The sequence below is a fragment of the Triticum urartu genome, chromosome 2A (genome assembly GCF_056163025.1).
Source record: "Triticum urartu cultivar PI428250 chromosome 2A, HENAU_Tu73, whole genome shotgun sequence".
Taxonomy (NCBI): domain Eukaryota; kingdom Viridiplantae; phylum Streptophyta; class Magnoliopsida; order Poales; family Poaceae; genus Triticum; species Triticum urartu.
In genome coordinates this window covers 603,966,343-603,992,344 of record NC_141874.1, presented here as the reverse complement: position 1 = coordinate 603,992,344, position 26,002 = coordinate 603,966,343, and the positions used below count along the sequence as shown (strand labels likewise).

General features: G+C 45.5%; 2 pseudogenes; both read left to right on the top strand.

Moving 5' to 3' along the window:
* Window positions 1-1,540: 1,540 nt before the first annotated feature.
* LOC147986178 (uncharacterized) lies at window positions 1,541-2,113 on the top strand (annotated as a pseudogene).
* Window positions 2,114-13,903: 11,790 nt separating this feature from the next.
* LOC125537471 (putative xyloglucan glycosyltransferase 1) lies at window positions 13,904-25,760 on the top strand (annotated as a pseudogene).
* Window positions 25,761-26,002: the final 242 nt, after the last annotated feature.

Here is a 26,002-nt window from a genome sequence, read left to right as displayed (position 1 = left end):
GCTGGCGGCTGGCGGAGCCCCGACCCGCTGCATCACAGACCAGGCGAGGAGACAGATCGGAGACGGGCTCCTCTCTCTCTTTCTGCCACGGGAGGCTCACGCAAAGAGAAGGAAAGGGAAGGGAGAGGCACGCGCAGCGCGGTGGTAGACGCTGTCGCCGGCGGCCGGTGCTCTCGCGCGGTGGCGCTCGACGCCGTTGCCGGTAAAGTCCCGTGCGGGACAGAGGCGAGCGGCGTGTGCGAGGTGAAGAGGAGAGAAAGAGTGGCGCTAGGTCTCGGTCGGGCCAGCTGCCGGTGATTTTGTTCGACCGAGGAGCACAGGCGATCGTCCGATCGCGTTCAACGGTCTGGATTGAAAACCTAGCGCTGGGATGGGCCACTGGGCCGAAAGTGGTCTCGCGCGGCTGGGCTCTGGTAGGCTGGCGCGCTGAACAGGCTGCGAGCGGCTCAGAGAGCAGGCCGTGGGCCGCTTTCCTTCGCTGCAGGCCTCGCGCGCCAGGCCGACGCAGGGGCTCAGTTGCTGTTTTCTGTATATAAATTTCCAGTGCTTTTGTCCATATTTTGGGTAGATTTACAATAGTTTTTTCTCTACAATTTTTTCCAACGAAAATTTTGTTTAGAAAATAGAAAAGTAAACAGAAAAAGTTTCTGAAAATGAAAATAGAAAACTTTTAGAAAAAGAAATGTTCATGAATTTTTATAAAAAAAATAATAAAGTTCATGAATTTTTAAAGGAAAAGATTCTGTAAAGAATTAAAAGTTCATGAATATTTTTCCGCTGCATAAATAATTAATGCTCTTTTACACAGAAAATAAAAGTTTATATAGTATTAAGTTTTTTTAAGAGCATGTTAAAGTGATTATTAAAATGAATATGATTATGTTATTTTTTATGACCAATGTTGTTTAATGACATGATCATGTTTTATTATTGTAATTTAAAGGTGCATTTATTTCTAATATTTTGCCCAACGGTAATATAGATTTAATTGCATAGACAATTATATGTTTAATTTGACCAACGTTAGATTAATGCATATGATTGTTATATTGATGTCACTTAAATTGTGATTTCAGGAGGCTTTCACTTGATGAGTTGCCTAAAAGAAGTTCCGACACTCAGAGGTGACAACCACACTGAGTTGAGGAAGAAAGTTGAACTGGCGTTTGTTTGTGCTGATCTGGACTGGGTTCTGGATGAACCACAGCCGGTCAGACCTACAGAGCCAGTAAGAGAGTCTACTGAGGATGATGCAGCATGGGCTAAAAAGAGGGGGGGGGGATTATGCTCCTTTGGAGATTTCCTACATCATAGACAACCAAAAGTGGGTCAATGCAAATAAAAAATGCATGGCCTTTATAAAAATACAATTGAGAGCACCATTGTGGGCTCCATTGCAGAGTGCACTTCCGCAGGGGAGTTGCTGAAAAAAATAAAGAGCCAGTTCACTGGCTCTTCAAAGATATATGCCACCCAGGTGTTAAAACAACTTGTGACAGAACAATACACAGGTGGTGGAATAAGAGAGCACATCCTGAGGATGAGCAATATGGAAGCAAAGTTAAAGCCCATGGATGAGGATCTGGAGATCAAACCAAAGCTCCTAGTCCATCTGGTCATGGCTTCACTGCCAAAGGAGTTTGAAACTTTTGTTGTGAACTATAATATGTCACCTGGAACATGGGACATAGAAAAGACAATTGCTATGTGTGTCCAAGAAGAGGACAGACTAAAAGCTTCACATGGTGGAACACTCAACTATGTGAAGGATCATAAGAAAAAGAACTACAATCAAAAAAAAAAGTTCTCCTTCAAAGCCACAAGGAAAAGCTCCCTATCAGCATCAGCGTCAGCAACAGTCTTTCCCAGTGGACAAAGACCAATGTCTCCACTGTAAGCAGACCGGGCATTACAAGAAAGACTGCCTTGTTTGGCTGAAGTCCTTAATGGCAAAGCAAGGTAACAACATTGTTTCCTTAGTTAATGAATCCTTGTACACACATTTTTCGAAATCTACTTGGTGGATTGACTCAGGGGCAACTGTTCATGTTGCAAATTGTTTACAGGGATTCCATTCGACCCAGACTACGCTAAGAAGAGAAGGAGGCATTGAAGTAGCCAATGGAATAAAAGCGGAAGTTGAAGCTATCGGCGACATCTCCTTGGAGTTAGCTGATGGATTCAATCTTCTACTTAGAGATGTTCTTTATGTTCCTTCTGTTGGAAATATGCCCTAGAGGCAATAATAAATTAGTTATTATTATATTTCCTTGTTCATGATAATCGTTAATTATCCATGCTAGAATTGTATTGATAGGAAACTCAGATACATGTGTGGATACATAGACAACACCATGTCCCTAGTAAGCCTCTAGTTGACTAGCTCGTCAATCAATAGATGGTTACGGTTTCCTAACCATGGACATTGGATGTCATTGATAACGGGATCACATCATTAGGAGAATGATGTGATGGACAAAGACCCAATCCTAAGCCTAGCACAAGATCATGTAGTAGACTGGATTCGTATAGTAGAACAGTTATTTGGAATAGCTCCAAATGTAGCGTAGTAGTTGCATCTACAAGATGACATAGAAATTTGCGAAGTACATACGGATCTGAAAGATTCAGACCCATTGACTATAACATCTCTCACAAGCATAACATGTTCAAACCCAGAACTCATCGAGTGTTAATCACATGGTAATGTGAACTAGATTATTGACTCTAGTAAACTCTTTGGGTGTTAGTCACATGGGGATGTGACCTTGAGTGTTAATCACATATCGATGTGAACTGGATTATTGACTCTAGTGCAAGTGGGAGACTGTTGGAAATATGCCCTAGAGGCCATAATAAATTAGTTATTATTATATTTCCTTGTTCATGATAATCGTTTATTATCCATGCTAGAATTGTATTGATAGGAAACTCAGATACATGTGTGGATACATAGACAACACCATGTCCCTAGTAAGCCTCTAGTTGACTAGCTCGTTAATCAATAGATGGTTACGGTTTCCTAACCATGGACATTGGATGTCATTGATAACGGGATCACATCATTAGGAGAATAATGTGATGGACAAAGACCCAATCCTAAGCCTAGCACAAGATCATGTAGTTCGTATGCTAAAGCTTTTCTAATGTCAAGTATCATTTCCTTAGACCATGAGATTGTGCAACTCCCGGATACCGTAGGACTGCTTTGGGTGTGCCAAACGTCACAACGTAACTGGGTGGCTATAAAGGTACACTACAGGTATCTCCGAAAGTGTTTGTTGGGTTGGCACGAATCGAGACTGGGATTTTTCACTCCGTGTAAACGGAGAGGTATCTCTGGGCCCACTCGGTAGGACATCATCATAATGTGCACAATGTGATCAAGGAGTTGATCACGGGATGATGTGTTACGAAACGAGTAAATAGACTTGCAGGTAACGAGATTGAACAAGGTATCGGGATACCGACGATCGAATCTCGGGCAAGTATCGTACCGCTAGATAAAGGGAATTGTATACGGGATTGATTAAGTCCTTGACATCGTGGTTCATCCGATGAGATCATCGTGGAACATGTGGGAGCCAACATGGGTATCCAGATCCCGCTGTTGGTTATTGACCGAAGAGTCATCTCGGTCATGTCTGCATGTCTCCCGAACCCGTAGGGTCTACACACTTAAGGTTCGGTGACGCTAGGGTTATAGAGATATTAGTATGCGGTAACCCGAAAGTTGTTCGGAGTCCCGGATGAGATCCCGGACGTCACGAGGAGTTCCGGAATGGTCCGGAGGTAAAGAATTATATATAGGAAGTGCTATTTCGGCTATCGGGACAAGTTTCGGGGTCATCGGTATTGTACCGGGACAACCGGAAGGGTCCCGGGGGTCCACCGGGTGGGGCCACCTGCCCCGGGGGGCACATGGGCTGTAGGGGGTGCGCCTTGGCCTATATGGGCCAAGGGAACCAGCCCCAAGAGGCCCATGCGCCAAGAGAAGAGGGAAAGGAAGAGTCCTAAAGGGGGAAGGCACCTCCGAGGTGCCTTGGGGAGGAGGGACTCCTCCCTTGGACGCACCCTTCCTTGGAGGAAGGGCCAAGGCTGCGCCCCCCCCCTCTCCCTTGGCCCTATATATAGTGGGGGGAATGGAGGGCAGCACCAACCTAAGCCCTGGCGCCTCCCTCTCCCTCCCATGACACACCTTCCTCCTCCCGCAGCGCTTGGCGAAGCCCTGTTGGAATCCCGCTACTTCCACCACCACGTCGTCGTGCTGCTGGATCTCCATCAACCTCTCCTCCCCCCTTGCTGGATCAAGAAGGAGGAGACGTCGCTGCTCCGTACGTGTGTTGAACGCGGAGGTGCCGTCCGTTCGGCGCTAGGATCATCGGTGATTTGGATCACGACGAGTACGACTCCATCAACCCCGTTCTCTTGAACGCTTCCGCACGCGATCTACAAGGGTATGTAGATCCACTCCTCCCTCGTTGCTAGATGACTCCATAGATAGATCTTGGTGACACGTAGGAAAATTTTGAATTTATGCTACATTCCCCAACAGTGGCATCATGAGCTAGGTCTATGCGTAGTTTCTATGCATGAGTAGAACACAAAGTAGTTGTGGGCGTTGATTTTGTCAATTTACTTGCCGTTACTAGTCTTATCTTGATTCGGCGGCATCGTGGGATGAAGCGGTCCGGACCAACCTTTCACGTACGCTTACGTGAGACCGGTTCCACCGACTGACATGCACTAGTTGCATAAGGTGGCTGGCGGGTGTCTGTCTCTCCCACTTTAGTCGGATCGGATTCGATGAAAAGGGTCCTTATGAAGGGTAAATAGCAATTGGCATATCACGTTGTGGTTTTTGCGTAGGTAAGAAACGTTCTTGCTAGAAACCCATAGCAGCCACGTAAAACATGCAAACAACAATTAGAGGACGTCTAACTTGTTTTTGCAGGGTATGCTATGTGATGTGATATGGCTAAAAGGATGTGATGAATGATATATGTGATGTATGAGATTGATCATGTTCTTGTAATAGGAATCACGACTTGCATGTCGATGAGTATGACAACCAGCAGGAGCCATAGGAGTTGTCTTTATTTATTGTATGACCTGCGTGTCATTGAACAACGCCATGTAATTACTTTACTTTATTGCTAACCGATATCCATAGTAGTAGAAGTAATAAGTTGGCGAGACAACTTCATGGAGACACGATGATGGAGATCATGGTGTCATGCCGGTGACAAGATGATCATGGAGCCCCAAGATGGAGATCAAAGGAGCTATATGATATTGGCCATATCATGTCACTATTTGATTGCATGTGATGTTTATCATGTTTTTGCATCTTGTTTACTTAGAACGACGGTAGTAAATAAGATGATCCCTCATAATAATTTCAAGAAAGTGTTCCCCCTAACTGTGCACCGTTGCGACAGTTCGTTGTTTCGAAGCACCACGTGATGATCGGGTGTGATAGATTCTAACGTTCACATACAACGGGTGTAAGACAGATTTACACACGCGAAACACTTAGGTTGACTTGACGAGCCTAGCATGTACAGACATGCCCTCGGAACACAAGAGACCGAAAGGTCGAGCATGAGTCGTATGGTAGATACGATCAACATGAAGATGTTCACCGATGATGACTAGTCCGTCTCACGTGATGATCGGACACGGCCTAGTTGACTCGGATCATGTAATCACTTAGATGACTAGAGGGATGTCTATCTGAGTGGGAGTTCATAAGATGAACTTAATTATCCTGAACATAGTCAAAAGGTCTTCGCAAATTATGTCGAAGCTCGCACTTTAGTTCTACTGCTTAGATATGTTCCTAGAGAAAATTTAGTTGAAAGTTGATAGTAGCAATTATGCGGACTAGGTCCGTAAACTGAGGATTGTCCTCATTGCTTCATAGAAGGCTTATGTCCTTAATGCACCGCTCAGTGTGCTGAACCTCGAACATCGTCTGTGGATGTTGCGAACATCTGACATACACATTTTGATGACTACATGATAGTTCAGTGCGTAATGCTAAATGGTTTAGAATTGAGGCACCAAAGACGTTTTTGAAACATCGCAGAACATATGAGATGTTCCAAGGACTGAAATTGGGATTTCAGGCTCATGCCCACGTCAAGAGGTATAAGACCTCCGACGATTTTCTTAGCCTGCAAACTAAGGGAGAAAAGCTCAATTGTTGAGCTTGTGCTCAGATTGTCTGAGTACAACAATCATTTGAATCGAGTGGGAGTTGATCTTCCAGATGAGAAAGTGATGTTTCTCCGAAGTCATTACCACCAAGCTGCTAGAGCTTCGTGATGAACTATAATATATCAGGGACATATATGATGATCCTTGAGATATTCGCGATGTTTGACACCACAAAAGTAGAAATCAAGAAGGAGCATCAATTGTTGATGGTTGGTGAAACCACTAGTTTCAAGAAGGGCAAGGGCACGAAGGGATACTTCATAAAACGGCAATTCAGCTGCTACTCTAGTGAAGAAACCCAAGGTTGAACCCAAACCCGAGACTAAGTGCTTCTGTAATAAGGGGAACAGCCACTGGAGCAGAATTACCCTAGATACTTGGTAGATGAGAAGGCTGTCGACAGAAGTATATTGGATATACATTATATTAATGTGTACTTTACTAGTACTCCTAGTAGCACCAGGGTATTAGATACCGGTTCGGTTGCTAAGTGTTGGTAACTCGAAATAAAAGGCTATGGAATAAACGGAGACTAGCTAAAGGTGAGATGACGATATGTGTTGGAAGTGTTTCCAAGGTTGATGTGATCAAGCATCGTACGCTCCCTCTACCATCGAGATTGGTATTAAAACCTAAATAATTGTTATTTGGTGTTTGCGTTGAGCATAGACATAATTGGATTATGTCTATCGCGATACGGTTATTCATTTAAGGAGAATAATGGTTACTCTGTTTATTTGAATAATACCTTCAATGGTCTTACACCTAAAATGAATGGTTTATTGAATCTCGATCGTAGTGATACACATGTTCATGCCAAAAGATAGTAATGATAGTACCACCTACTTGTGGCACTGCCACGTAAGTCATATCGGTATAAAACGCATGAAGAAGCTCCATGTTGATGGATCTTTGGACTCACTCATCTTTGAAAGGTTTGAGACATGCGGACCATGTCTATTGGTGTATATGCATGAAGAAACTCCATGCAAATGGACCATTTGGACTCACTTGATTTTGAATCACTTGAGACATGCAAATCATACCACATGGGCAAGATGACTGAAAGCCTCGTTTTCAGTAAAATGGAACTAGAAAGAAACTTGTTGGAAGTAATAAATTTTGATGTGTGCAATCCAATGAGTGCTGAGGCATGTAGTGGATATCGTTATGTTCTTACTTCACAGATGATTTGAGTAGATGTTGAGTATATTTACTTGATGAATCACGAGTCTGAATTATTGAAAGGTTCAAGTAATTTCAGGGTGAAGTTGAAAGATCGTCGCGACAAGAGGATAAAATATCTATGATATGATCATAGAGATGAATATCTGAATTACGAGTTTGGCACAGAATTAAGACATTGTGGAAATTGTTTCACAACTAATACAGCCTGGAACACCATAGTGTGATGGTGTGTCCGAACATCATAACTGCACCCTATTGGATATGATGCATACCATGATGTCTCTTATCGAATTACCACGATATTTTATGGGTTAGGCATTAAAGACAACTACATTCACTTTAAATAGGGCACCACGTAATTCCGATGAGATGACACCATATGAACTATGGTTTAGAGAAACCTAAGCTGTCATTTCTTAAAAGTTTGGGGCTGCGACGCTTATGTGAAAAAAGTTTCAGGCTGATAAGCTCGAGCCCAAAGCGGATAAATGCATCTTCATAGGACACCCAAAACAGTTGGGTATACCTCCTGTCTCAGATTCGAAAGCAATAAGGGATTGTTTCTAGAATCGGGTCCTTTCTTGAGGAAAAGTTTCTCTCGAAAGAATTGAGTGGGAGGATGGTGGAGACTTGATGAGGTTATTGAACCGTCTCTTCAACTAGTGTGTGGCAGGGCACAGGAAGTTGTTCCTGTGGCACCTACACCAATTGAAGTGGAAGCTTATGATAGTGATCATGAAACTTCAGATCAAGTCACTACCAAACCTCGTGGGATGACAAGGATGCGTACTACTTCAGAGTGGTACGTAATCCTGTCTTGGAAGTCATGTTGCTAGACAACAATGAACCTACGAGCTATGGAGAAGCGATGGTGGGCCCGGATTCCGATAAATGGCTCAAGGCCATAAAATCCGAGAAAGGATCCATGTATGAAAACAAAGTGTAGACTTTGGAAGAACTACTTGATGGTCGTAAGGCTGTTAGGTACATATGGATTTTAGAAGGAAGATGGACAATGATGGTAGGTATCACCATTAAGAAAGCTTGACTTGTCGTTAAGATGTTTTCCGACAAGTTCAAGGAGTTGACTACGATGGGACTTTCTCACTCGTAGCGATGCTAAGAGTCTGTTGGAATTATATTGGCGATTACTGCATTATTTATGAAATCTTGCAGATAGGATGTCAAAACATTGTTTCCTCGACGTTTTTTTGAGGAAAGGTTGTATGTGATACAAACCGGAAGGTTTTGTCAATCCTGAAAGATGCTAATAAGTATGCAAAGCTCCAGCAATCCTTCTAGGGACTGGAGTAAGCATCTCGGAGTTGGAATGTATGCTTTGATGAGATGATCAAAGATTTTGGGTGTATACAAAGTTTATGAGAAACTTGTATTTCCAAAGAAGTGAGTGGGAGCACTATAGAATTTCTGATGAATATATGTTGTTGACATATTGTTGATCAGAAATGACGTAGAATTTCTGGAAAGCATATAGGGTTATTTGGAAAGTGTTTTTCAATGGAAAGCCTGGATTAAGATACTTGAACATTGAGCATCAAGATCTATAAGGATAGATCAAAACGCTTAATGGTACTTTCAAATGAGCACATACCTTGACATAATCTTGAAGGTGTTCAAGATGGATCAGTCAAAGAAGGAGTTCTTGCCTGAGTTGTAAGGTATGAAGTTAAGACTTAAAGCTCGACCACGACAGAAGAAAGAGGAAGGACGAAGGTCGTCCCCTATGCTTTTATCATAGGCTCTCTACAGTATGCTATGCTGTGTACCACACCTGAAGTGTGCCTTGCCATGAGTTAGTCAAGGGGTACAAGAGTGATCCAAGAATGGATCACAGGACAGCGGTCAAAGTTATCCTTAGTAACTAGTGGACTAAGGAATTTTCTCGATTATGGAGGCGGTAAAAGAGTTCGTCGTAAAGGGTTACGCCGATGCAAACTTTGACACTAATCCAGATTATTCTGAGTAGTAGACTGGATTCGTATAGTAGAACAGTTATTTGGAATAGCTCCAAATGTAGCGTAGTAGTTGCATCTACAAGATGACATAGAAATTTGCGAAGTACATACGGATCTGAAAGATTCAGACCCATTGACTATAACATCTCTCACAAGCATAACATGTTCAAACCCAGAACTCATCGAGTGTTAATCACATGGTAATGTGAACTAGATTATTGACTCTAGTAAACTCTTTGGGTGTTAGTCACATGGGGATGTGACCTTGAGTGTTAATCACATATCGATGTGAACTGGATTATTGACTCTAGTGCAAGTGGGAGACTGTTGGAAATATGCCCTAGAGGCCATAATAAATTAGTTATTATTATATTTCCTTGTTCATGATAATCGTTTATTATCCATGCTAGAATTGTATTGATAGGAAACTCAGATACATGTGTGGATACATAGACAACACCATGTCCCTAGTAAGCCTCTAGTTGACTAGCTCGTTAATCAATAGATGGTTACGGTTTCCTAACCATGGACATTGGATGTCATTGATAACGGGATCACATCATTAGGAGAATGATGTGATGGACAAAGACCCAATCCTAAGCCTAGCACAAGATCATGTAGTTCGTATGCTAAAGCTTTTCTAATGTCAAGTATCATTTCCTTAGACCATGAGATTGTGCAACTCCCGGATACCGTAGGAGTGCTTTGGGTGTGCCAAACGTCACAACGTAACTGGGTGGCTATAAAGGTACACTACAGGTATCTCCGAAAGTGTCTGTTGGGTTGGCACGAATCGAGACTGGGATTTGTCACTCCGTGTAAACGGAGAGGTATCTCTGGGCCCATTCGGTAGGACATCATCATAATGTGCACAATGTGATCAAGGAGTTGATCACGGGATGATGTGTTACGAAACGAGTAAAGAGACTTGCCGGTAACGAGATTGAACAAGGTATCGGGATACCGACGATCGAATCTCGGGCAAGTATCGTACCGCTAGACAAAGGGAATTGTATATGGGATTGATTAAGTCCTTGACATCGTGGTTCATCCGATGAGATCATCGTGGAACATGTGGGAGCCAACATGGGTATCCAGATCCCGCTGTTGGTTATAGACCGGAGAGTCATCTCGGTCATGTCTGCATGTCTCCCGAACCCGTAGGGTCTACACACTTAAGGTTCGGTGACGCTAGGGTTATAGAGATATTAGTATGCGGTAACCCGAAAGTTTTTCGGAGTCCCGGATGAGATCCCGGATGTCACGAGGAGTTCCAGAATGGTCCGGAGGTAAAGAATTATATATAGGAAGTGCTATTTCAGCTATCGGGACAAGTTTCGGGGTCACCGGTATTGTACCGGGATCACCGAAAGGGTCCCGGGGGTCCACCGGGTGGGGCCACCTGCCCCGGGGGCCCACATGGGCTGTAGGGGGTGCGCCTTGGCCTATATGGGCCAAGGGCACCAGCCCCAAGAGGCCCATGCGCCAAGAGAAGAGGGAAAGGAAGAGTCCTAAAGGGGGAAGGCACCTCCGAGGTGCCTTGGGGAGGAGGGACTCCTCCCTTGGCCGCACCCTTCCTTGGAGGAAGGGCCAAGGCTGCGCCCCCCCCCTCTCCCTTGGCCCTATATATAGTGGGGGGAATGGAGGGCAGCACCAACCTAAGCCCTGGCGCCTCCCTCTCCCTCCCATGACACACCTTCCTCCTCCCGCAGCGCTTGGCGAAGCCCTGTTGGAATCCCGCTACTTCCACCACCACGCCGTCGTGCTGCTGGATCTCCATCAACCTCTCCTCCCCCCTTGCTGGATCAAGAAGGAGGAGACGTCGCTGCTCCGTACGTGTGTTGAACGCGGAGGTGCTGTCCGTTCGGCGCTAGGATCATCGGTGATTTGGATCACGACGAGTACGACTCCATCAACCCCGTTCTCTTGAACGCTTCCGCGCGCGATCTACAAGGGTATGTAGATCCACTCCTCCCTCGTTGCTAGATGACTCCATAGATAGATCTTGGTGACACGTAGGAAAATTTTGAATTTATGCTACGTTCCCCAACACCTTCATGTAATAGAAACTTATTTAGCGTTTCATGTTTGGACAAAGAAAATTATGAGTGTTAGTTTGGACATGACAAGTGTGCCATCTGGTATAATAATGCTTATGTTGGTAATGCTTTACTACATGATGAGCTTTATTTGTTATCGCTTCGTGAAAAAGTGCATTCTGTATGCAATGTGAATGAACATGTTTCCTTGTCGAATAAAGTACAAAATAAAAGAAAGAGAACATTCGACTCATCGAAATTATGGCACTGTCGCTTGGGCCATATTTCGAATGGGAGAATAGAAAGATTAGTCAAAAGTGAAATTCTTCCACAGTTAGAATTCTCAGACTTAGAACAATGTGTAGATTGCATTAAAGGAAAGTATATAAAACAAATCAAAAAAGGTGCAATCCATAGCACAAGCACACTAGAAATCATCCACACTGACATTTGTGGACCATTTTCGGTGAAAAGTGTGGATGGATACGACTCATTCATAACATTCACAGATGATTACTCTCGCTATGGTTATATTTATCCAATTAAAGAAAGATTTGAAGCATTGGATAAATTTAAAATATACAAAGCTGAAGTTGAAAATCAGCATGATAAAAGAATAAAGATAGTAAGGTCCGACCGTGGGGGAGAGTACTATGGTCGGCACACTCCATATGGCCAAGTCCCTGGACCTTTTGCAAAGTTCTTACAAGAGACTGGCATAGTTGCCCAGTATTCAATGCCGGGTGAACCTCAGCAAAATGGGGTAGCTGAAAGGCGCAATCGTACACTTATGGATATGGTGCGTAGCATGATGAGTTATTCCAACTTACCATTGGGATTATGGATGGAGGCGCTTAAAACCGCCATTCACATTCTCAATAGAGTACCAAGCAAGTCGGTGCCCAAAACACCGTACGAGCTATGGATAGGAAGGGTGCCCTCCCTACATCACTTCAGGGTGTGGGGGTGTCCTGCTGAGGCCAAAATGTTTAATACAAACATTGCAAAGTTAGATCCCAAAACAGTAAGTTGCCACTTCATTAGCTATCCAGACAGATCAAAAGGTTTTCGTTTCTACTGCCCAGACAGATATACAAAGTTTGTAGAAACGAGACATGCAGTCTTCTTTGAGGACGAAATGATGAGGGGAGCTTGGTAGCTCAGAAAATTGATCTTGAGGAGAAGAGGGTGCATGCACCTAATCCGATGATTCAGGAGCCATTTTTCTCACTACCAGTTGCAACTCCACCCATGACAACTATGGGGGTAGACTCGGAACCTGTCCGTCAGGAGCCGACTGAACCCGTTGTTGAGCATGAAAGGGATGTGCAACAGCAAATTTTAGAAGAAGTGCCAGAAGTTGAGGCACAGAACGTGCCAGAAACTAAGGCCCTTAGAAGGTCTACAAGACCAACAAAGCCAGCTATTTCTACTGACTTTAAAGTTTATAACACAGAAATGGTTCATATGGAAAAAGATCCCACCTCACATGAAGAAGCCATGAGAAGCTCTCATTCATCGAAGTGGATGAAGGCAATGGAAGACGAGATGAAATGATGAGTTCCAAAGATGTTTGGGACTTAGAGGAAATTCCTAAAGGAGCCAAAATAGTAGGCTATAAATGGGTCTACAAAATTAAGTATGACTCTAAAGGGAATATAGAAAAGTATAAAGCATGACTCGTGGCAAAAGGATTTACACAAAGAGAAGGGATAGATTACAATGAAACATTTTCTCCAGTCTCATGTAAGGATTCCTTCAGAATCATAATGGCGTTAGTTGTTCATTTTGATTTAGAGTTACATCAAATGGATGTTAAGACGACATTTCTGAATGGTGAATTAAAAGAAAATGTCTACATGAAACAGCCTAAGGGTTTTATCATGGAAGGCAAGGAAAATATCGGATGCTGCCTGAAGAAATCCATTTATGGATTAAGACAAGCCTCTCGACAGTGGTATCTAAAGTTTAATCAAATGATTAAAAGTTTTGGATTTAAAGAAAATATTGAGGATAATTGCATTTTATGCAAAGTTTAAAAATGGGAAATATATTTTCCTAATCTTGTATGTGGATGATATCCTGCTTGCTAGCAGTGATGTTAGTCTACTACAAGAAACAAAGAAATACTTATCCTCAAATTTTGACATAACAGATCTTGGTGAAGCATCATATGTTTTGGGCATAGAAATTCACCGAGATAGGAACAATGGAGTCTTAGGACTATCGCAGAAAGCATATTTAGAAAATGTTCTTAAAAAGTATAATATGCATGCGAGTAAAGCCACACCTGCTCCTATAGTCAAGGGCGATAGTTTTGGGAAATTCCAATGTCCCAAGAACTAGTACAAGATCGATCAAATGAAAGCAGTACCATATGCTTCGGCAGTTGGCAGCTTACAGTATGCACAAGTGTGCACTCGCCCTGACTTAGCTTTTATCACCGGGGTACTCAGTAGATATCAAGAGAATCCAGGCATGGAGCACTGGAATATGGTAAAGAAAGCATTGCGTTATGCTCAAGGCACGAAGGATTACATGCTAATATACAGGAGACGTGATTCCTTAGAGATAATAGGGTATTCAGACGCAGATTTTGCGGGGGACAGAGATGATAGAAAATCCACGTCAGGATACGTCTTCACTCTCGCTGGGGGAGCTATTTCGTGGAAAAGATCCAAACAGTCAATAGTTGCATCATCCACGATGTATGCAGAATTCAAAGCATGCTTTGAAGCCACGGGGCAGGCGATATGGCTAAAGAAATTTGTACCCGACTTGAAAGTGGTAGATTGTATTCACAAACCACTAAAGATGTACTGCGACAACCAACCTGCGGTATTCTATGCTCACAACAACAAGTCGAGTAATGTTGCCAAAACAATAGAGATAAGGTATTATGTTGTGAAAGATAAAATCCAGGATCAAACTATAAGTCTCGAGCATATAAGAACAAAGGATATGATTGCGGATCCGCTAACGAAAGGCTTACCACCCAATGTGTTCAAGGAACACATAGCTGGCATGGGTTTAAGGGAAAGCCTTATGATTCCTGGATAGGCCCAAAAGGAACAGAATTTGCTTCTGATCATAACGTATGTTGTAGCTGAATGATTCTAACGGCAATTAAGCTGTGACGATGAAACATGCTCTATGTACCAATATGTGATGAAACAAATAAACTAGAAAGTATAAGGTTAAAAGTAAAAGTTGAGATCAAGGGGGAGAATGTTAGGTTGATCTCTCCACCGAGTGGGCTCAATGGCCCATCGGGCCCTGATCTATCCGCGCCCTGATCGAGGGCGCCCAACCGTTCTATGGTTGGTGGGCCCCTGTGACCTGCGATATATAAAGAGGTGGGGGCCGGGGCGCACGGTACGAGGTTCACCGCGCCGCCAGACTCCCCACCGATATCCCCTTCCGATCTAGGGCAATCGCAGTGCTCACGGGAAGCACCACTGCCACCTCTCCATCTCGATCCCTCTGCGATCACCGGCCCCTACATCACCATGGCCGGCTCTGGATCGAGCTCATCCGCACCCAAGGAAGGTAGGTTACCGGAAAGATCTAGCCTACCACGATCCATAGGATCTATCAACCCTTGCCTTTGGTTTGAATCTACCCGCACTACAGCAACGGTGAGCACCTGAGTGGAGTGGAGTGTTGCTTGCAAGCTAGGACTGGAACGGCTTCTGTTGTTTTTTGACCAAAATTCCTAGTAGTTAGTTAACATGATGGCTACTAGTACTACCATGCACGATGAGTGTTGGGTGTTGTTATCATGAAATTTTTGGTTGAAGATTCGATTCCGCAATGGAGTATTTGGGCTGAAGAGTTTCAATTTTGGGGATGGGGTGCTCGAGTGTTTCTAAAGCATGGTTATGCTTGTCTAGTTTTACACATCCTTTTCTATCCAAGACACATTTTAGACGCCGCTGTCAGTTCAATTCATTTAGATGCTGCTGTCGATTGACGATGGTGGTATATAGCATTATAGTTTTGTTTGTTTAATGATGCTTTCTAATGTTTCACGCTCCTAAATTATTGTTCAAGCAGAGGACTAGAGGGGGGGGCAAGGTAGGATTCATTTTGAGATAATCCTGAATCAGGGAAAATATTGACTGATCTGTGCAACTATGATGAATTTTGAATCAAATTTTAGCTCATTTATTTGATTTGTATGCGTGTTTGCAGGTGTATCAGCAATCCATTGGAGTTGTCTGCAATCTAGACTGGCCGAGATCGAATTTCTTGGTGCAGGTGCTCGATGATTCTGACGATGCTGCAACTTCTGCTCTTATCAGAGAGGAGGTTGAGAAATGGCAACGGGAGGGTGTCCGGATATTGTATCGGCACTGGGTGATCCGTGATGGCTACAAGGCTGAAAATCTCAAGTCTGCCATGAACTGCAGCTACGTGAAAGACTATGAGTTTGTTGTTATCTTTGATGCTGATTTCCAACCACAAGAAGATTTCGTGAAGCTAATTGTGCCCCATTTCAAGGTACAGTTGAAAATTACACACTCCCGCGGGGCATTATTATCTAATGATGATGAGCCCATGAAAGTTCTATCATCTGACTAGCTGCGTGTGTGACTTTCATGGCAAAGAGGATGTTGGACTAGTTCAGGCAAGGTGGTCTTTTGTAAACAAGAATGAGAACTTGTTAACTAGGCTACACAACATAAATATGTGCTTCCACTTCAAGGTGGAACAACAGGTTAATGGGGCATTCCTCAATTTTTTCAGTTTCAACGGAACCGCGGGAGTGTGGAGAATTAAGGCGCTCGAGGACTCTGGAGGATGGACGAAGAGAACAACAGTTGAAGACATGGATATTGCTGTTCGAGCACATCTAAAGAGATGGAAGTTTCTCTATCTTAACAATGTTGAGGTACTGGAATAATGTCTCTTATGGTTCATGAATCTTCTGTATGGTACTCAAATCTTTACTGATCATTCAAACTGTGATACACGAATTTCCCTTTCAGTGCCAGTGTGAATTGCTGGAGTCATATGAAGCATACAGAAAACAATAACATCGATGGCATTCTGGTCCAATGCAGTTGTTTAGACTCTGCTTTGTGGACATTATCCACAGACTCCGAACCACCTGCGCCCGTGCCTATCGAATCCGGCTCGGCGCCGATCATGGAGTTTACCTCCGCAGATATCTTTCAGCACTCACCCCTTGGCGAAATACTGAACTCATTAGGGTCTCTCTCCTTGTCAGGAGAATCCTGGATGAACTACGTTCGGCAGGATTGGGATGCGGATGACGAAGAAGCTCACCGCCCACCCGCCATCCACTTAATAGCCACTGTCGATGACTTAACCGACATGCCGGACCTCGACTCCGAAGACATCGACGGTATGGACGATGATGCAGGAGACGAACAGGAACCACTGCCCACAGGGCACTGGACGCCCACTTCATCATATGATGTATACATGGTGGACACACCCAACGAAAACGACGACGAGGAACGGAAGGACGCAGCGAAGGGTTGTTCCCTTGAGAAGCAGTCAAAGCGGCGGCGTAAATGCCGCTCTAAATCCCACCTCGGCGGAAACAATAATCATATAGACCCAGTGTTAGAGTAGGGTGAACCATCACCAAACCACGACAACAAGGAGAATCAAGCCAAACAACCCAACCTCGTCGAAGATAACAATCCGGACGACATCACACCGGACAGGCACCCGGAGCAACAGAATGCCCATCAAAGGCTGGTTGCCACTGCAAGGAGTTTGAAAAAGCAGAAGCAAAGGTTCAGGGCTGCACAAGACACACTCAAAATCAGATGGAGTGAAGTACTTGACACTGCAACGAAGTACGACAGTAATCGCCACACCAAGAGCTATCCGAAGCGAAAGTTGCTACCCGAATTCGATGAGGAGGCCTTAGATCCTCTGCAATTAAAAAATAAAATGGCCATCCGGTCGGATAGACGACCTCATAGCCAACATAAAGCGGCAAACGGCGCCGCACATAAACCAGTACGCGATCCGCGTAAGGGCTCGCATCAAAAGGACGGCACAACCAGATCCATCTATGGACCACGCAGGCGCGCTCCAACATACACTGCAACACAACAAACATCCGAACACCACGGCACACCCAAATACAAGGGTGCCGCACACCCCCTATGTTTCACCGACGAGGTGCTGGACCATGAATTTCCAGAGGGATTCAAACCCGTAAACATAGAGGCATACGACAGAACAACAGACCCTGGGGTCTGGATTGATGACTACATCCTCCATATCCATATGGCTCGAGGAGACGATCTCCACGCCATCAAGTACTTACCCCTCAAACTCAAAGGGCCAGCTCGCCACTGGCTTAAAAGCCTCCCCTAAAACTCCATTGGAAGTTGGGAAGAGCTTGAAGACGCTTTTCGGGCAAATTTTCAAGGGACTTATGTCCGACCACCGGATGCAGATGATTTGAGTCATATAACTCAACAGCCCGGAGAGTCAGCCAGAAAGCTTTGGAACAGGTTTCTTACTAAAAAGAACCAAATGGTCGACTGTCCGGACGCCGAAGCCTTAGCAGCTTTCAAGCATAGCGTTCGCGACGAATGGCTTGCCAGACACCTCGGCCAAGAAAAGCCGAGAACAATGGCAGCATTAACAAGCCTCATGACCCACTTTTGCACGGGCGAGGACAACTGGTTAGCCCGATGCAGCACCAGCGACCCAAGTACATCCGAAGTCAGGGATGGAAACAGGAAATCACGACGCAGCAAAAATAAGCGCCGGAATAAAGAAGACAGCCCGAAGAGCACGGCGGTAAATGCCGAATTCAGAAGCTCTCGGCCGGGTCAGCAACAGTCGCCCTCCAAAGGCAACAAAGATGAACTGTGCAGCCTAAACAAAATTCTGGACCAAACATGTCAGATCCATAACACCCCCGGTAAATCCGCCAATCATACCCACAGAGAATGTTGGGTCTTCAAGCAGTCCGGCAAGCTCAACGCCGAACACAAGGGTCAGGAGTCACCAAGCGAAGACGAGGACGAGCCTCGCAAGCAAAGCACTGGGGAACAGAAGAAATTCCCACCAGAAGTCAAAACAGTAAACGTGTTACACGTGATAAAGGGGAGAAACAAAGCGGCACCCCTAGATAAATATTCCCCAGGGCCTATCACCGCGGAGTTCTGCCACTGGTCGTCCCAACCGATCACTTTTGATCATCGGGATTACTCAGCAAGTGTCCGGCGGGCAGGATGGGCTGCCTTGGTATTAGACCCAATAATTGACAGACACCACTTCACACGAGTTTGGATGGACGCCGGCAGCAGTTTAAACTTGATATATTAGGACACAGCACGCAACATGAGGATAGACCCAGCAAAAATTAGCCATAGCAATACTTCCTTTAAAGGAGTAACGCCAGGCCCAGAGGCTCATTGCACGGGCTCCCTGTTACTAGAGGTTATATTCGGCTTCCCCGATAACTTCCGTAGCAAAAAATTTAACCTTCCAAATTGCTCCGTTCCAATGTGGCTATCAAGCACTACTCGGACGCGAAGCTTTCGCTCGCTTTAACGCAATACAGCATTACGCTTCCCTCGTGCTTAAGATGCCCGGTCCACGCGGCATCATTACAGTCAATGGAAATATTGAGTGCTCCTTGCATGCCGAAGACAGCGCGGCCGCCTTGGCAGCCGCACACTAAACGGCCTCACCAACTAAAGCATTTGACAGGTCGTTAAGACCACGAACGCGGTTAGACGAGTCCGGCACAACTATATGTAATTAATACAGGTTTGATGGCCATACCCCTAGTACAATACAAGGGGATCAACATGCGCAAACAAGTGGCAATTCAGCTCAATCTTACTCATTCTGAACTATATATTGTTTATTTAGTATAATTTACCTTTTGCACGGCAACTTTTCAATTAAAGTTCCTCTCTTTTACATATGATCATTGTGCTACACCCGTCTAGAATACGGCACAACGGAGACACATGCGCAGACGTGCAACAGGGACCTGTTCCAAGGATTCTTTTTAGATTAAGACCCTGCGTAAACCTTTTTTACTGTCTCTTGTTGATACACACCCCTCGGATTCTCAGTACAATTGAGAAGGATGCTGGCGTCTTGGCATGTGGCCACGTTAGAATAATGCACGTACCTGGACACTAGGGGCTTATTACAAAGGGCACTGTTTAGGCCCGGTTTACACCATAAAGACCGAATACCTTAGGGAGTGTTCGGTGTCGCGAGTTAGGCCTTATATGCATCAGCTCCGAATCATGTCTTTGGTCAAATGTTGGGTTTGCCCGGCTCCTGTATTTTGCTGCCATACGTTCCGCTCCATCAGCTAAGGCGGCACCATGAGAACTACTGCGATTGTGCCCTGGTTCATCCGGACGAGCACCTCAGTAGAGAAAGCCGAAAACTGACTGTCATGATATAGCGTGAGACTGGTCAACCACTCGATGACCTATCGGAATCTTCGAGATTCCTCCGCCTTAACGAAGGGCCGTTTCCCGGCCAGGCATGTACGCACCCCGAATTCGGATGAGTGCGGAGCCACCAGGGGCTATATAGTAGCCCCACTGTCAAACTCCTCTGGCTAAGTGAAAGTGTTAAAGCATTATAGTCCGGTTGCCTCGTCCGCTGCGCTATCACCTCCATAATGGACCAAAACGTTGGGTTAAGTGTGAAAATGCGTCTTCTGCGAACACCCCCGCATTATATGTGTGGGGGCTGAAGCCGACGACTGCAATCTTTTAGGTTATATACATATATACGTAAACAGCCACACAGGAGGCATCATAATACTTTCGGGCAAAAGTATAAATACAACCTTGATAAACTTAATAAAACATTATTTTTATGATGGGAATACATGTCATTCAAACATAATATTCTTCGAGCACCGGGCCTCTATCGAACGAGCGCCTTCAAAAACATCTTCAAAATAGTGCTCGGCAGCCACTCGGCCTATGGCCGAACCTTGCGCCGTGACAGCGGTGGCATCCATCTCTGCCCAGTATGTTTTAACACAGGCAAGGGCCATCCGCGAGCCTTCTATGCACGCCGACCTATTCATCGCATTAATGCGCGGCACCGCACCAAGGAACTGCTGCACTAAACTAAAATAGTTGTTCGGCTTCGGCCTTTCCGGCCACAGGTGATCCACAACAGACTTCATGGCAAGTCCGGACAATCTATTCAGTTCAGCCCATTCGGCAAGCCGATCAGCCAATGGAAGCGGACGCTCTGGAACATTAAATTGTGACCAAAATAGCTTATCCACTTCACGATTTGTTTGATCTCGGAAGTACTCGGCCGCATCGACAGCACTCGTCGCCAAGTCCATATATGCATCCGCCGAACTCCACAGCCGGTCCAGAGGGGCATACTGAGGATCTCCAAACTTTCTCCACAGCAGGAAGGGTTTCCCAGCCGTGATATCCCCAGCTTGACGCAGCTCCTCCTTCTTCGCTCTCATGGCGGAGCGGGTGTCTTTGGTCGCCGTGGCGGCCTTTTCCAGGTCCCTCGCCTTCGCCGGGTTTTCCTCTTCAAGAAGCTGGCAACGGTCGGCAGTGTCTTTTAACTTTACAGCCATCTCAGCCATTTTCTCTTTGCTCTCGCAATGTGCGGCCTTTTTGGCTCTTAACTCTTCGGTCGCCTTTAAAGCAGCCGCATTACTACTCCTCGCTTGCTCCTTGGCCATGGAAAGCTCCGCCCGAAGGGTCTCCACGGCGGCAGCCCCATCTGCAGTCACAACATATTAAAGATACCGGCATCATGCTGCTCTTACTATGAGACTTCACTAGAAAATTCACCTACCCTACGCCTCGTAAAGCCGCTTGTTAACAAGAACGATGTCGGCATCGGCCGCATCCAGTTGTTGCTTTAGTTCGGCAACCCTATCAGTCCGGCTAGACACTGATGCCTCCACCACCTGCACGTAAAGGCAGTCCGGTTATGACTGGGACTATGATCCTCTGTTTGCCGCCGTTTTCAGCGACAACTAGAGTCTCAGGGGCTACTATCTACACAGAGCACATCTAAAAATGTGCGGTACTTTCAAAAAAATATACATCATTCCACGTACTCAAAATCCGTCAGTAGACTCATAAAGGCTTCATGCAGCCCGCTTTCGGCGGACGAAATCCTTTCAATCACCGTACCCATCAAGGTGCGGCGCTCTTCTGAGATAACCGCCCTCTCCAGCAGATCCCTCCGTACATCCGACCGCATACCAGATGGTGCCGGACTCTTTTGATTGCTCTCTTCAAGAGCCGGATACGAGGGACTTCGGGTGGCCATAGGATTACCTTCTGGCCTTACCAGATCAGGAGAAACTCTCCATGACAACACTTCAAGGTCGCCCGCTTCTTGAGCTGGGGAGTCCGGGGGAGGCGTTTCGCTCTCCATCATCTCTGGAAGAAGATCCCCTGAAGACGAGCTCAGCTGAGAAGGGCTAAGATCCGAACTGCAAGATAAATGCTTCAGTTATTTTCCTCAGAAGTAAGGTAGGATATCCTCACTATCAAGTACTTTCTGATTACTTACAGCTCGTTAGAGGGCTGATCCCCGCGCATGCCTTGTACGGCTAAAGCACCCTCCGAGGCGGGGCCCTCTGGTGGAGATTTCCTCTCCCGCTTGGAAATCTTGGTTTCTGGATCTTCGGAGGTAGTCCTCTTGCTTCCCCGGGGCGAGCGGATGTCAGATCCTTCCCCTGGGTTATCCTCCTTCATGGAGGCGCTCATTCCCTCGGTTGGAATAGGTAGCGGTGGAGGCCTGCTTTCGCCCTCTTTATTCCCCCCTTCATCTTCCTTTGTGGGCACTAGGCAAGGTGCTAGATCAAGCATCTTTTCCAGCACCGGATTGTCCAAGCCTTCAGGAAGGGGGGCCGAACACCGGATCATCTTCGCCTTTGTTATCCAGTCCTGGTCAAAGAGCGATTCTTCAGAATGATGTCATGATAAATAAAAAGGACAGTGTGTTCAGCCAAGGGATTACTTACTTGGGCCGCGGTGCGGTTGCTGCTTAGGCCCACGTCCTCGGTAGTGTCCGGACACTCTATTTAAGGTCCGAAGAACGATTTGTTCATCTCCTCGTGCGTCAGGCCGAGGAAATTCTGAATGGCGCGCGGTCCTTCTGGGTTGAATTCCCATAGGCGGAGGGGCTGGCGTTTGCAAGGCTGGACTCGACGAACCAGCATGACTTGCATTACCATAACCAAACTGAAATCTCCCTCGAAGAGATCTCGGATGCAGCTCTGCAATATGGGCACGTCCTTGGCTGGACCCCAGCTCAGTCCCTTGCTGACCCATGACATCAGTTGTGGTGGAGGACCCGAGCGAAAGGTGGGGGCAGCCACCCACTTGGCACTTCGGGGAGCTATGATGTAGAACCACTCCTGTTGCCATAATCCGGACACCTCTGGAAAGGAACCCTTTGGCCATGGAGCATCAGCAATTTTGCTTATTAAAGCGCCTCCGCACGCTACATACTGTCCCTCGACCATCTTCGGCTTCACATCGAAGGTCTTGAGCCACAAGCCGAAGTGAGGGGTAATGCGGAGGAAGGCCTCACAAACGACGATAAATGATGAGATGTGAAGAAGGGAGTCCAGGGCCAGATCGTGAAAATCCAGCCCGTAATAGAACATAATACCCCTAACAAAGGGATCTAGAGCGAGGCCTAGTCCTCGGAGGAAGTGGAGACGAACACAACGCTCTCGTTGGGTTCGGGAGTAGGGACAACCTGCCCTCGGGCGGGCAGCCTATGCGATATTTCGGAGGTAAGATATCTGGCTTCCCTCAACTTCTTGATGTCCTCCTCCGTGACGGAGGAAGGCATCCACCGGCCTTGAAGGCTGGATCCGGACATGACTGAAGATCTGAAGCACCTGACCTGGGCTTTGGGTGTTAGAACTCGAGGCTGGGGAAGGATTCGATTGAGCACGAGAGCGAAAAAGTAAAAGCCTTGCCCCTTTATAAAGAGGGTGAATATCAAGCGTCCTCCTCGTGGCCGTTTGGGACTTGCCTAAATCTAGGAGTCATAGGCACGGTTGGGTTACCCACATCCGTATTGATGAGAATCCCGTAATAAGGGGAACACGATCTCTACTTTGACAAGACGTGTCAAGAAACCGTCTCGCATTATGTGCGGAGCTGGTTAAGGAAAAACGGTTCGAATAATTACCGGGCCATGGCATAATGTCATGCTGCCAAAACGTGTCAGCGGATTGGATTTGTGGAAATATTATTCTCTCTATGGTGGTATGTGGAATTTATTTTGCAGGGTCAGACACTATCCTTGTATTCAAACTCTTCTGTGATGTATTCGGAGGAGGAACCCGCCTTGCAATGCCGAAGACAACACTGCGTGCCAGACTCATCATCATTGAAGCCTGGTTCAGGGGCTACTGAGGGAGTCCTGGATTAGGGGGTCTCCGGACATCCGGACTATATCCTTTGGCCGGACTGTTGGACTATGAAGATACCAGATTGAAGACTTCGTCCCGTGTCCGGATGGGACTCTACTTGGCGTGGAAGGCAAGCTAGGCAATACAGATATGTATATCTCCTCCTTTGTAACCGACCTTGTGTAACCCTAACCCCCTCCGATGTCTCTATAAACCAGAGGGTTTTAGTCCGTAGGACAACATATAATCATACCATAGGCTAGCTTCTAGGGTTTAGCCTCTCCGATCTCGTGGTAGATCAACTCTTGTAATACTCATATCATCAAGAATAAATCAAGCAGGACGTAGGGTTTTACCTCCATCAAGAGGGCCCGAACCTGGGTAAAACATCGTGTCCCCTGCCTCCTGTTACCATCTGCCTTAGACGCACAGTTCGGGACCCCCTACCCGAGATCCGCCGGTTTTGACACCGACAGTAGGCATATTTTGAAAGATGAGTTTTCTTTTCGGGAAAAAAATATGAGTTTAACTGCATTATATAGAGCACACCCTTCAAAATTTAGTTCTATTGTAAGTATACTTGGTTTAGGTTTGTCCTTTTCTTGCGGTTGACAATATTTTAGTTGCACTCGGTTGGATAATTAAGTACAGTTTGATTAATATGACAAGTCACATCGGCAGGATGAATATTTACAGGGTTGATGATTTCCCAGGAAGCACAAGTAGGATGTATGTTTGCAAGTTTCCATGACTAAATTATAGAGTTATATACATTTTGTTCTGCTTGAAGTTCGGTCAATTAAAGTCATTTTGACTCGCCTATTGTTTAATGGTTCTATTTTGATCATATAATTAGCTTTACATTTTGACTTGCTCGCTTTGATAAATTCCATTCTTACCAAGGGTCATTGTTTATGCATTGCCTCCTCTTTTGCAAATTTCAATGAAGTTTAATTGGTAAAAAGTAACAGTACTATCAAATTTGGGGCAAACTCTATTAGTCTCGAAATAAACTGGTCATGTGTCGTTTGTACAAATGCGTGAATTCGTTTTGATCAGCATTCTTAGTTTCTTACACCTGATGAGCACCCTTAGTTTTCAAATTTTAGCCACATATATTTATGTACCACCGAATGACACATCACCTATCTTTGTTGCAGATTGGGTTCTGGAAGAAATTCAACCTGATATTCCTTTTCTTTCTGCTCCCAAAACTGATTCTGCCCTTCTATTCTTTCACTCTCTTCTGTGTCATACTTCCAATGACAATGTTTGCTCCTGAAGCTGAGCTACCTGCCTGGGTGGTGTGCTACATTCCAGCACAAAACCATGGCCGCTTGCTTGCTTGGCGGCGGCGGCTTGCTGGACGGCGGCGACGAGCTGCAGGTTTGAGCAGAGAGCAGAGCAAGAAACAGAGAGGGAGTGAGTTCGGGTTTGTCTGGATGGGGGGTGGGGGGTGGGGGGGTAGACCGTGCTCTCCTACCAAATTAATTCAGGTGTTTTGGTGTCCTGTGGGTATATTCAAACCAAAGGCAGGGGCCTCTTTGCAAAATGACGCGTGCTGACTGGGTCGGTACCTAGGCGTCCACTTGTCGCTCTGTGTGTCAGGACCAAATTTGCACATTTGATGCAAGTTCGGAACTGGATAGGGTCAAAATGTAAGTTCTAGGATTAAAACATCACATTCTGTGTAAGTTGTAGGACTCCCAATGCTTTTAACTCTTATCTATGAGAAGCACAAAGATTCACCTTGCACTTTGATGGATGCGTTTTTCTGCTTCATTTGTCATTTACTACTGAAACTCCGAGTTTGCGACAGCCGTTGCACATCTGCGTACCATCACTTTGACTGCGGGCATGTGGTCTCCGTATGGGTACACTGCATGGTCGTATGCTTTTGCACACGATTGAAACAGGTTGCTTGGTCTGTAAGTCAAAGGACTGTTACCGCCTTCACTTTTTATAGTACTACTATAAAATGCTGATAGTGTACTACTCTATATTTTCCCTCTATTTGCTGTTAGAGCAACCCTAGCAGACCCCGCATCTTCCTAGCCCGGAAAACGTATTTGCAGTTCGTGGAAAAACGTCTTTGAGGGTCGGCGCGGACGGCCGCAGTTGCAGACCCCGCATAATGGACCCGTAAAAAAGAATATTCTTGAAATATGCTTTTT